This window comes from Elephas maximus, chromosome 19 (genome assembly GCF_024166365.1).
Source record: "Elephas maximus indicus isolate mEleMax1 chromosome 19, mEleMax1 primary haplotype, whole genome shotgun sequence".
NCBI lineage: Eukaryota > Metazoa > Chordata > Mammalia > Proboscidea > Elephantidae > Elephas > Elephas maximus.
Window position 1 is genome coordinate 49,946,822 of NC_064837.1, and position 12,475 is coordinate 49,959,296.

Consider the following 12,475-nt stretch of genomic DNA (forward strand, 5'->3'; position numbering starts at 1 on the left):
CTCTTCGCCGGCGACACCAGCTCGGGTCCTCACGTCTGCCACACCTCTGAAAAGCCTACCGGGAGGGTTTGCCGCTCAGGCCCCCCCTGGGGTCCACCCACCCCGCTGCAGAAAATTCGGTGTTTCACCGCTTTGGAAAGCGCCGCCTCCTCTGGCCCTAGTGGGCTCTGACCACGTGTGCACAGGGACATCAAGTGGACGCTGCCACCGGGGCTCAGGGCTGGCCCTGCACATCAACCCGGGTACGGCCTATTCGTGAGCTTAGAATACATACGTCGCACACCTATACAACAGGCTCAACACCCACGGAGGCAGCAGTCAGGAAGCCAAAAGACGCCTTGCGTTGGGCGAATGTGCTGCAAAAGGCCTCTTTAAAGTGCTGAAAAGCCAAGGCGTCGCCTTGGAGACTGAGGTGCGCCTGACCCAAGCCGTGGTCTTTGCAATCGCCTCCTACGCATGCGAAAGCTGGACGACGAATAAAGAAGACCGAAAGGAGAATTGACGCCTTGGGATTTTCGTGTCGGAGAAGAATACTGGCGATACTACTACCGTGGACTGCCAAAAGAACCAACGCACCTGTCTTGGAAGAAGTACAACCAGCATGCTCCTGGAAGCAAGGACGGCGCCCACACACATACTTCGGACGCGTCGTCAGGAGGGATCAGTCCCTGGAGAAGGGCGCCATGCTTGGTAAAGTAGAGAGGGTCAGCGAAAAAGAGGGAAGACCCTCAGTGAGGTGGATCGACGCAGTGGCTTAAGCACAACGACGATTGGGGGGATGGCGCCGTACGTAGGGTCGCTATGAGTCGGAACCGACCGGATGGCACCTAAGAGCAACAACAACGTACAACAGGCACACTTTTGTATTGCACGTGCATACGTGTAACGAGATGTATGAGTGACAGAGAGCGCGAAGGACCAGAGGGGGGAGCGTGCGAGTACCTCCAGTGGTATAACGGTTACACTGGCACTCTATATACCAAGTGGAAACCCTGGGGGCCTAGTGGTTAAGCACTGCGGCTGTTCACCAAAAGCTCGGCAGTTCCCATCCGCCGGGCCCTCCTTGGCAACTCTACGGGGCAGTTCTGCTCTGTCCCGTAGGGTCGCTGTGGGTTGGAATCGGCTCGATGGCAGCGGGTTTGGTTTGGGTTTTGTCTTCGTTTTTTTAATCAAGTCGGATGGTATTAGTTGGTGGTAATGCTGGAAACCCCGGTGGCGTAGTGGTTAAGTGCTATGGCTGCTGACCAAAAGGTCGGCAGTTGGAATCCGCCAGGCGCTCCTTGGAAACTCTGTGGGGCGGTTCTACTCTGTCCTATAGGGTCGCTGTGAGTCGGAATCGAGTCGAGGGCAGTGGGTTTGGTTTTTTGCTTTTAATGCTGGAGATAAGTTAGAGACGGATGCTGTAAACCCTAGACTCCAGCGACGAAGGCGTAAAACAAAGAGGTAGGGCGCGTTTTGATGAGAACGCACAGAAAGTGCAACCCTCGTCCGTTGCTGGGGGGAGCGTACCACCACGTTCGTTCCAGTTGCTTTGGAGAAGCCCGGCGGTTCCTCAGACACTCAAACAAACATGGAGTCACCGTATGACCCAGCGCTTCCCCTCCTAGGTATATATACCAGCCAACCAGTTGTTGCCGTTGAATCGATCCCAGCCCCATGACAACCCCACCTGTGTCCGGGTAGAACTGTGCTCCACGGGCGTTTCGATGACTCACCCTTTGGAGGCGGACCACCGCCAGGCCTTTCTTCCGAGGTGCCTCTGGGTGGACTCCGACCTCCAACCTTTAGGTTAGCCGTCGTCGAGTGCTTTGCACCGCCCGGGGAATCCCGCCTTGCAAACACACCCTGCTTTTTCTTCTCCCTTCCCTGACTTTGCTCAGGCGCTTTCTTTTGCCTTGAACACCCGCCCCTTCGCCAGCTCTTCTGCCTATTGTAGTTGTTAGGTGCCCTGGAGTCAGAGCTGCCCCTCCCCCCCACCCCCCGTAGGGTTGCCTAGGCTGTTTATTGTTATGAAAGCTGCCTCTGGGTGGGCGTGAACCTCCAGGTTCCCGCTAGCAGCAAGCAGTTAAGCATTTGCACCACCCAGAGAATCCAGTGAAGGCATAAGACCACACAGGAGCTAAACTTGCTCATTGCAACAGTTTTCAAAATAGCCCAAAGGCGGAAACAGCCAACACATCCGTCAACGGATGAACGGGAAAAAAACGAAACGTGGTGTATTCGTACAAGGCGGTTGTAAAAGTTTTGCACATGTTTTTCTTGTGAAGTTATTTACCTTGAGGGTATTGTGAGGTTTACTTCTGCTTTTTCCAATCCCCTGTATGTCTTTTCTCCTTCTCCTTCCTCTTCACTTTCTCCTTTTCCTCCTCCTCCTCCTCCTCCTCCTTCCTCTCCTTCTCCTTCTCCTCTTCTTCCTCCTACTCCTCCTTCACCTCCTTCTTCTACTGCCTTGTCGCCCTGGTTCCCCAGTCCAATGTTGAGTAGACCTGGTGCAAACCTGACTTTCTTGCCTTGTTGTTGATCGTACAGGAAAGATATTCAGTCTTTCACCATGAGGTATGTCAACTCTAGATTTTCTTAGCTGCCCGTTATCGGGTAGACGTTCCATTTTACTCCAAACTTGGTTGTTTTTTAAATCATGAATTGGTGTTGAATTTCGTCAAATGCTTTTTCTATACCCCTCGAGATGAGCAAGGAGCCCCGGTGGCACAACACTTAGGTGCTTGGGCTGCTAACCACAAGGTTGGCAGTTCGAACCCGCCCAGCAGCTCCTTGGGAGAACGACCTGGCAAACCGCTCTCATAAAGATGATAGCCTAGGAAAGCCTATGGGGCAGTTCTCTGTCACATGGGGTCGGTTATGAGTCGAAATCGACTGGATGTCACCTAACGACAGCAATAACAACTGTGAGGTAATTTCTTCCTTTTTAGTCTGTTAACGTAGTGCATTACATTGATCTTAAAAGTTAAAGTAACTTCGGACCGAATCCTGGTTTCGGGTCCGGCATGTCAACGGCTCTGAACCACCAGTCCTGTCCTCACCACAAGAAAAAACTGAAAAAGTGAACATCAACGACTCGTTTTACACCCATCAGGGAATAGAGTTCGCGGGGCAAATTATCGTCCAGAAAACCGGAGAGGCACACACGCCAATACAAAGAATCACCGCTGCCTCTGGGCCTAACATCGGGGCTTTGCCAGGGATTACAGCTTGAGAGAACATCAGTTCCTTTGACCTGGTACGTGATGGCCGGCTTTCAACAAAAGATTGCGAGGGAAAAACAAAACAAAACAGTCCAAAGAGACAGGGCAGGCATCAGAAACAGAGTCCGATATTGCAGATTTGGGCAATATCAGATCGAGATTTATAATAACTATGATTAATACGCTCTAATGGAAATGTCAGCAGAGAGGCCGAAACTCTAAGTATCAAGAGAAAATCTAGAAAGAAAGACAAAACAAAACCTTGTAACAGGGATGAAGAATGTTCATCCGTAGACCGGACATGGCTGAGGAAAGAATCAGTGAGCGTGGAGACATGTCAATAGAAACTCCCCAAACGGAAAAGTAAGCAGAAGAAAAGACTGAGGAAAAAGAGGAGCATCCAGGAACTGTGGGACAACCACAAGTGACGTAACAAACGAGCCATGGAAAGACCGGAAGGAGAAGAAAGAGAGAACGGAACAGAAGAGATACGTGATGGAATGTCACGTAATGTAATAACGTAATAATGGCTGATACCTGTCCAGAACTGTCCGCAGGGACCAAAGCATAGGGGGCTGAGAGAACACCGAGCAGGAGAAACAAAACCAGAACAAAACCAATCAAAAGCCTAAACCTAGGCACATCACATTCCATTCAAACTGCAGAAAATTGAAGGTAAAATCTTGAAAGAAGCCAAAACACAAACAAACAAACGAAAAGCCACCTTAGCTATAAAGGAACAAGGGTAAGAGTTACATCAGACTTCTCTTCATAAACCGTGCAAGCGAGGAGAGAGTGGAGTGACATATTTAAAGTCTTGAAAGGAAAGACAGCAACCTAGAATTCTGTGCCCCAGGATTTAAAGACTTTCCCAGTCAAACACAACTTGCGGGAATTGTTGGCACTAGACCCGCCCTGCAAGAAATGCTAAAAGGAGTTCTTCAGGGAGAAGGAAAATTACATAGATCCGAGACTCGGATGGACAGAAAGAAAGGAAGAGCGTTCGAGAAGAAATAACATGAGGGTAAAACCGAATATTCTATTTTTTCTTGTGCTTAACCGATCTCGCATAACCATTTATTTAAAATAATAATAGTAGCAACGCTCTACTGGATGATGATAGCTTATGGATAAGTGAGATGTATGACAGCAATGTTAGGAGGGACGGGGGCGCGGTGGGTGTTCTCTTTCTCTCTGCGGTGGTCCTCAACGTCCATCTTCCCTGACTGCCCCCGACCCCAGCTTGGAGTTCAGCTTCGAGTGGCATACCACCCACTCCCTCACCTCCTTCCCGCCATCGGTCCAGCCGCGGGTCTCCCGTCCTACTGCGCACCCGCTCATTCCTTGGGGATTTTAGCTCCCGGCTCACTGTCTCTCGCCGACTTACTCCTGTCGCGATTCCCGGTGATGGCAACACCCGCGCAGATGATCCTTCCAACACCCTGGCCTGATCTCAGCTCCTTAACCTTGACCCCCATACTCTAATCTACGGCCCGTGTTCAGATTTCGCCAATCATCTCAACAGAGCCCCTTACTGCCATTTGTTTTCCTGGCCCAGGAGCCAGTCCGGGATCACTTGTTGCGTTTGGTTGGCATGTCCCTCTAAGTCTCTGTGGGGCGGAGGCTTTAAGTTTGCCCAAAGCATTTGGTCTTTATCCTTGGTCCCTGAGAGATGATAGCCTCTAAAACGTTGGGACTGTGCCCCAGTGAGTGAAGTGTCTTGGATGAGGGCTCCAGACCACACCACCTAATGAGGTGCCTCTTTGGTGGGGGTTGGCCAGGCCAGAAGGACTCAGTTGACTGCAGGGCGCGGGGTGGGGGAGGGGGGTGGGGGGGTGGGGAGGCACGATTCAATCAATCCTGCCCGCTTAATGAGGCTTCGATAAAGGCTCTGGACTCGGAAGCTCCCCGGGCTTCCCGGTTGATGAAAGGCATCCATGCAGGGGCGAGGGTAGCGCATCCCTTTTTGGCACGTGGAAGCTCCGCGTTGGGAACGCTCCCAGGCCTCAGGCTCTGCGTCTCTTCATTTGTATCCTTTTTGCTGTAATAGAACTGTAATCCTAAGCAGAGCGCTTTCCCGAGTTCTGTGAGTCGTTGTAGCAAATTACCAAACCTGAGGGAGTAGTGGGAGCTAGCAGGCCGGAAGTGAGAGGGAGCCCTGGGGCCCCCGGAGCTTACCGCTTGGCATCCCGACCCGGGGTAGTGGGAAAACTCCCAATTTGTAGCGGGCGGGTCAGCCTCAGCCACCCCGGCCTCCCACGCTCTTCCTCGGGAACCTCCTTAGGGCGTCTGAACTGGTGGCTCCTTGTGCCTGGAATGCTCCTCCCCTCGCAGAAGAGGACTGGATTTACCGCGAAGCTGTGTCCTCCCCACGGAGGGCCCCGTACCCAGGAGTCGCCGGTCCACCCGGTGAACCTGTCATCGCCTGCATTGCCCGGGGGACTGTACTCTGGCGGCGCCCACCAAGAAGAAAAGAAGAAAATTAATGGTAAATAAATCCTCATCATCATAAAAGAGAGGGAGGGAGAGAGAGAAGGTGAAATCGAGATACATGTGTGTACACTTATCCGTATATGTCTATATACATACATGTGTGGAGGTGGCATACGGTTAGGAGGACACTGTGAAACCCTTTCAGCGTAGCTGTGCGTTTAAGGATTTGAAAGAAAAACCTCATAGAGCGGTTTGCGTCTTGCTCGTCCTGGGCTTTTCCTCCTTTTTCCCAGGGCGACGCGGCTGAAGGAGCTGTCCCACCCCATCCTCTCTGTTGATTTACGTGCGGCTGGGTTTGGGTTTGGGTTTGGGTTTGGGTTTGGGTTCCAAGGCGAGGGGGCGGTCCCGCCGAGCCGGAGAAGGCCCGTGTGGGCGGTTCATGCAAATGAGAAATGTCTGTTTCGCCCGGAAGCTAGGGGAGCTGGAAAGTTAAAAGGTGCAAAAGGCCCCAATAAGTATCAACCTGCCAAGCCACGTATTCGTTGAGGTTCTGACAGCAGCACGCTGGCAAAAGTAGGAGAGCGGGTGAGTCCTGGGTTGAGGCTGTGTGTGCTCACCGTGAGCTGAAGATGTGTGAGGGGAGCAGTGCCCCGGCGAGGGGGGTGGAGGCCGGCATCGCTTCTCGGCCTTTTGGCTAAGATCAAGTGTAGTATCTGTTCTTATCAGTTTAATATCTGATACGTCCTCTATCCGAGGACAATATATTAAATGAATTTTTGGAGCTGGGAGGTGGAATAGGAGCTTGCTCCGTCCACTCCACGCATCGACCTGGTATTGCAGTACCTCCAGGAACGGTGCACCCCCCTCCGGGGAGGACCACAACCGGCGGTCTAACAGCAGCAGAAATGGCGCGCTTCTCCTTGTCTTTTGCGTTTATGTGGCTCCCGCGTCTTCTATCCGGGGCGCCTTACGGAGTACACCAGCTCGGGTCCTCACGTTTGCCACACCTCTGAAAAGCCTACCGGGAGGGTTTGCCGCTCAGGCCCCCCCTGGGGTCCACCCACCCCGCTGCAGAAAATTCGGTGTTTCACCGCTTTGGAAAGCGCCGCCTCCTCTGGCCCTAGTGGGCTCTGACCACGTGTGCACAGGGACATCAAGTGGACGCTGCCACCGGGGCTCAGGGCTGGCCCTGCACATCAACCCGGGTACGGCCTATTCGTGAGCTTAGAATACATACGTCGCACACCTATACAACAGGCTCAACACCCACGGAGGCAGCAGTCAGGAAGCCAAAAGACGCCTTGCGTTGGGCGAATGTGCTGCAAAAGGCCTCTTTAAAGTGCTGAAAAGCCAAGGCGTCGCCTTGGAGACTGAGGTGCGCCTGACCCAAGCCGTGGTCTTTGCAATCGCCTCCTACGCATGCGAAAGCTGGACGACGAATAAAGAAGACCGAAAGGAGAATTGACGCCTTGGGATTTTCGTGTCGGAGAAGAATACTGGCGATACTACTACCGTGGACTGCCAAAAGAACCAACGCACCTGTCTTGGAAGAAGTACAACCAGCATGCTCCTGGAAGCAAGGACGGCGCCCACACACATACTTCGGCCGCGTCGTCAGGAGGGATCAGTCCCTGGAGAAGGGCGCCATGCTTGGTAAAGTAGAGAGGGTCAGCGAAAAAGAGGGAAGACCCTCAGTGAGGTGGATCGACGCAGTGGCTTAAGCACAACGACGATTGGGGGGATGGCGCCGTACGTAGGGTCGCTATGAGTCGGAACCGACCGGATGGCACCTAAGAGCAACAACAACGTACAACAGGCACACTTTTGTATTGCACGTGCATACGTGTAACGAGATGTATGAGTGACAGAGAGCGCGAAGGACCAGAGGGGGGAGCGTGCGAGTACCTCCAGTGGTATAACGGTTACACTGGCACTCTATATACCAAGTGGAAACCCTGGGGGCCTAGTGGTTAAGCACTGCGGCTGTTCACCAAAAGCTCGGCAGTTCCCATCCGCCGGGCCCTCCTTGGCAACTCTACGGGGCAGTTCTGCTCTGTCCCGTAGGGTCGCTGTGGGTTGGAATCGGCTCGATGGCAGCGGGTTTGGTTTGGGTTTTGTCTTCGTTTTTTTAATCAAGTCGGATGGTATTAGTTGGTGGTAATGCTGGAAACCCCGGTGGCGTAGTGGTTAAGTGCTATGGCTGCTGACCAAAAGGTCGGCAGTTGGAATCCGCCAGGCGCTCCTTGGAAACTCTGTGGGGCGGTTCTACTCTGTCCTATAGGGTCGCTGTGAGTCGGAATCGAGTCGAGGGCAGTGGGTTTGGTTTTTTGCTTTTAATGCTGGAGATAAGTTAGAGACGGATGCTGTAAACCCTAGACTCCAGCGACGAAGGCGTAAAACAAAGAGGTAGGGCGCGTTTTGATGAGAACGCACAGAAAGTGCAACCCTCGTCCGTTGCTGGGGGGAGCGTACCACCACGTTCGTTCCAGTTGCTTTGGAGAAGCCCGGCGGTTCCTCAGACACTCAAACAAACATGGAGTCACCGTATGACCCAGCGCTTCCCCTCCTAGGTATATATACCAGCCAACCAGTTGTTGCCGTTGAATCGATCCCAGCCCCATGACAACCCCACCTGTGTCCGGGTAGAACTGTGCTCCACGGGCGTTTCGATGACTCACCCTTTGGAGGCGGACCACCGCCAGGCCTTTCTTCCGAGGTGCCTCTGGGTGGACTCCGACCTCCAACCTTTAGGTTAGCCGTCGTCGAGTGCTTTGCACCGCCCGGGGAATCCCGCCTTGCAAACACACCCTGCTTTTTCTTCTCCCTTCCCTGACTTTGCTCAGGCGCTTTCTTTTGCCTTGAACACCCGCCCCTTCGCCAGCTCTTCTGCCTATTGTAGTTGTTAGGTGCCCTGGAGTCAGAGCTGCCCCTCCCCCCCACCCCCCGTAGGGTTGCCTAGGCTGTTTATTGTTATGAAAGCTGCCTCTGGGTGGGCGTGAACCTCCAGGTTCCCGCTAGCAGCAAGCAGTTAAGCATTTGCACCACCCAGAGAATCCAGTGAAGGCATAAGACCACACAGGAGCTAAACTTGCTCATTGCAACAGTTTTCAAAATAGCCCAAAGGCGGAAACAGCCAACACATCCGTCAACGGATGAACGGGAAAAAAACGAAACGTGGTGTATTCGTACAAGGCGGTTGTAAAAGTTTTGCACATGTTTTTCTTGTGAAGTTATTTACCTTGAGGGTATTGTGAGGTTTACTTCTGCTTTTTCCAATCCCCTGTATGTCTTTTCTCCTTCTCCTTCCTCTTCACTTTCTCCTTTTCCTCCTCCTCCTCCTCCTCCTCCTTCCTCTCCTTCTCCTTCTCCTCTTCTTCCTCCTACTCCTCCTTCACCTCCTTCTTCTACTGCCTTGTCGCCCTGGTTCCCCAGTCCAATGTTGAGTAGACCTGGTGCAAACCTGACTTTCTTGCCTTGTTGTTGATCGTACAGGAAAGATATTCAGTCTTTCACCATGAGGTATGTCAACTCTAGATTTTCTTAGCTGCCCGTTATCGGGTAGACGTTCCATTTTACTCCAAACTTGGTTGTTTTTTAAATCATGAATTGGTGTTGAATTTCGTCAAATGCTTTTTCTATACCCCTCGAGATGAGCAAGGAGCCCCGGTGGCACAACACTTAGGTGCTTGGGCTGCTAACCACAAGGTTGGCAGTTCGAACCCGCCCAGCAGCTCCTTGGGAGAACGACCTGGCAAACCGCTCTCATAAAGATGATAGCCTAGGAAAGCCTATGGGGCAGTTCTCTGTCACATGGGGTCGGTTATGAGTCGAAATCGACTGGATGTCACCTAACGACAGCAATAACAACTGTGAGGTAATTTCTTCCTTTTTAGTCTGTTAACGTAGTGCATTACATTGATCTTAAAAGTTAAAGTAACTTCGGACCGAATCCTGGTTTCGGGTCCGGCATGTCAACGGCTCTGAACCACCAGTCCTGTCCTCACCACAAGAAAAAACTGAAAAAGTGAACATCAACGACTCGTTTTACACCCATCAGGGAATAGAGTTCGCGGGGCAAATTATCGTCCAGAAAACCGGAGAGGCACACACGCCAATACAAAGAATCACCGCTGCCTCTGGGCCTAACATCGGGGCTTTGCCAGGGATTACAGCTTGAGAGAACATCAGTTCCTTTGACCTGGTACGTGATGGCCGGCTTTCAACAAAAGATTGCGAGGGAAAAACAAAACAAAACAGTCCAAAGAGACAGGGCAGGCATCAGAAACAGAGTCCGATATTGCAGATTTGGGCAATATCAGATCGAGATTTATAATAACTATGATTAATACGCTCTAATGGAAATGTCAGCAGAGAGGCCGAAACTCTAAGTATCAAGAGAAAATCTAGAAAGAAAGACAAAACAAAACCTTGTAACAGGGATGAAGAATGTTCATCCGTAGACCGGACATGGCTGAGGAAAGAATCAGTGAGCGTGGAGACATGTCAATAGAAACTCCCCAAACGGAAAAGTAAGCAGAAGAAAAGACTGAGGAAAAAGAGGAGCATCCAGGAACTGTGGGACAACCACAAGTGACGTAACAAACGAGCCATGGAAAGACCGGAAGGAGAAGAAAGAGAGAACGGAACAGAAGAGATACGTGATGGAATGTCACGTAATGTAATAACGTAATAATGGCTGATACCTGTCCAGAACTGTCCGCAGGGACCAAAGCATAGGGGGCTGAGAGAACACCGAGCAGGAGAAACAAAACCAGAACAAAACCAATCAAAAGCCTAAACCTAGGCACATCACATTCCATTCAAACTGCAGAAAATTGAAGGTAAAATCTTGAAAGAAGCCAAAACACAAACAAACAAACGAAAAGCCACCTTAGCTATAAAGGAACAAGGGTAAGAGTTACATCAGACTTCTCTTCATAAACCGTGCAAGCGAGGAGAGAGTGGAGTGACATATTTAAAGTCTTGAAAGGAAAGACAGCAACCTAGAATTCTGTGCCCCAGGATTTAAAGACTTTCCCAGTCAAACACAACTTGCGGGAATTGTTGGCACTAGACCCGCCCTGCAAGAAATGCTAAAAGGAGTTCTTCAGGGAGAAGGAAAATTACATAGATCCGAGACTCGGATGGACAGAAAGAAAGGAAGAGCGTTCGAGAAGAAATAACATGAGGGTAAAACCGAATATTCTATTTTTTCTTGTGCTTAACCGATCTCGCATAACCATTTATTTAAAATAATAATAGTAGCAACGCTCTACTGGATGATGATAGCTTATGGATAAGTGAGATGTATGACAGCAATGTTAGGAGGGACGGGGGCGCGGTGGGTGTTCTCTTTCTCTCTGCGGTGGTCCTCAACGTCCATCTTCCCTGACTGCCCCCGACCCCAGCTTGGAGTTCAGCTTCGAGTGGCATACCACCCACTCCCTCACCTCCTTCCCGCCATCGGTCCAGCCGCGGGTCTCCCGTCCTACTGCGCACCCGCTCATTCCTTGGGGATTTTAGCTCCCGGCTCACTGTCTCTCGCCGACTTACTCCTGTCGCGATTCCCGGTGATGGCAACACCCGCGCAGATGATCCTTCCAACACCCTGGCCTGATCTCAGCTCCTTAACCTTGACCCCCATACTCTAATCTACGGCCCGTGTTCAGATTTCGCCAATCATCTCAACAGAGCCCCTTACTGCCATTTGTTTTCCTGGCCCAGGAGCCAGTCCGGGATCACTTGTTGCGTTTGGTTGGCATGTCCCTCTAAGTCTCTGTGGGGCGGAGGCTTTAAGTTTGCCCAAAGCATTTGGTCTTTATCCTTGGTCCCTGAGAGATGATAGCCTCTAAAACGTTGGGACTGTGCCCCAGTGAGTGAAGTGTCTTGGATGAGGGCTCCAGACCACACCACCTAATGAGGTGCCTCTTTGGTGGGGGTTGGCCAGGCCAGAAGGACTCAGTTGACTGCAGGGCGCGGGGTGGGGGAGGGGGGTGGGGGGGTGGGGAGGCACGATTCAATCAATCCTGCCCGCTTAATGAGGCTTCGATAAAGGCTCTGGACTCGGAAGCTCCCCGGGCTTCCCGGTTGATGAAAGGCATCCATGCAGGGGCGAGGGTAGCGCATCCCTTTTTGGCACGTGGAAGCTCCGCGTTGGGAACGCTCCCAGGCCTCAGGCTCTGCGTCTCTTCATTTGTATCCTTTTTGCTGTAATAGAACTGTAATCCTAAGCAGAGCGCTTTCCCGAGTTCTGTGAGTCGTTGTAGCAAATTACCAAACCTGAGGGAGTAGTGGGAGCTAGCAGGCCGGAAGTGAGAGGGAGCCCTGGGGCCCCCGGAGCTTACCGCTTGGCATCCCGACCCGGGGTAGTGGGAAAACTCCCAATTTGTAGCGGGCAGGTCAGCCTCAGCCACCCCGGCCTCCCACGCTCTTCCTCGGGAACCTCCTTAGGGCGTCTGAACTGGTGGCTCCTTGTGCCTGGAATGCTCCTCCCCTCGCAGAAGAGGACTGGATTTACCGCGAAGCTGTGTCCTCCCCACGGAGGGCCCCGTACCCAGGAGTCGCCGGTCCACCCGGTGAACCTGTCATCGCCTGCATTGCCCGGGGGACTGTACTCTGGCGGCGCCCACCAAGAAGAAAAGAAGAAAATTAATGGTAAATAAATCCTCATCATCATAAAAGAGAGGGAGGGAGAGAGAGAAGGTGAAATCGAGATACATGTGTGTACACTTATCCGTATATGTCTATATACATACATGTGTGGAGGTGGCATACGGTTAGGAGGACACTGTGAAACCCTTTCAGCGTAGCTGTGCGTTTAAGGATTTGAAAGAAAAACC

The 12,475-nt window shown here is 51.9% G+C and overlaps 1 non-coding gene across 1 annotated transcript; it reads left to right on the forward strand.

The window, feature by feature from the left end:
• Nucleotides 1–6,310: 6,310 nt before the first annotated feature.
• On the forward strand, nt 6,311–6,501 carry LOC126063401 (U2 spliceosomal RNA). Its single transcript, XR_007514341.1, has one exon. It is a non-coding gene; the product is annotated as a U2 spliceosomal RNA (small nuclear RNA).
• The last annotated feature ends 5,974 nt before the right edge of the window (nt 6,502–12,475 follow it).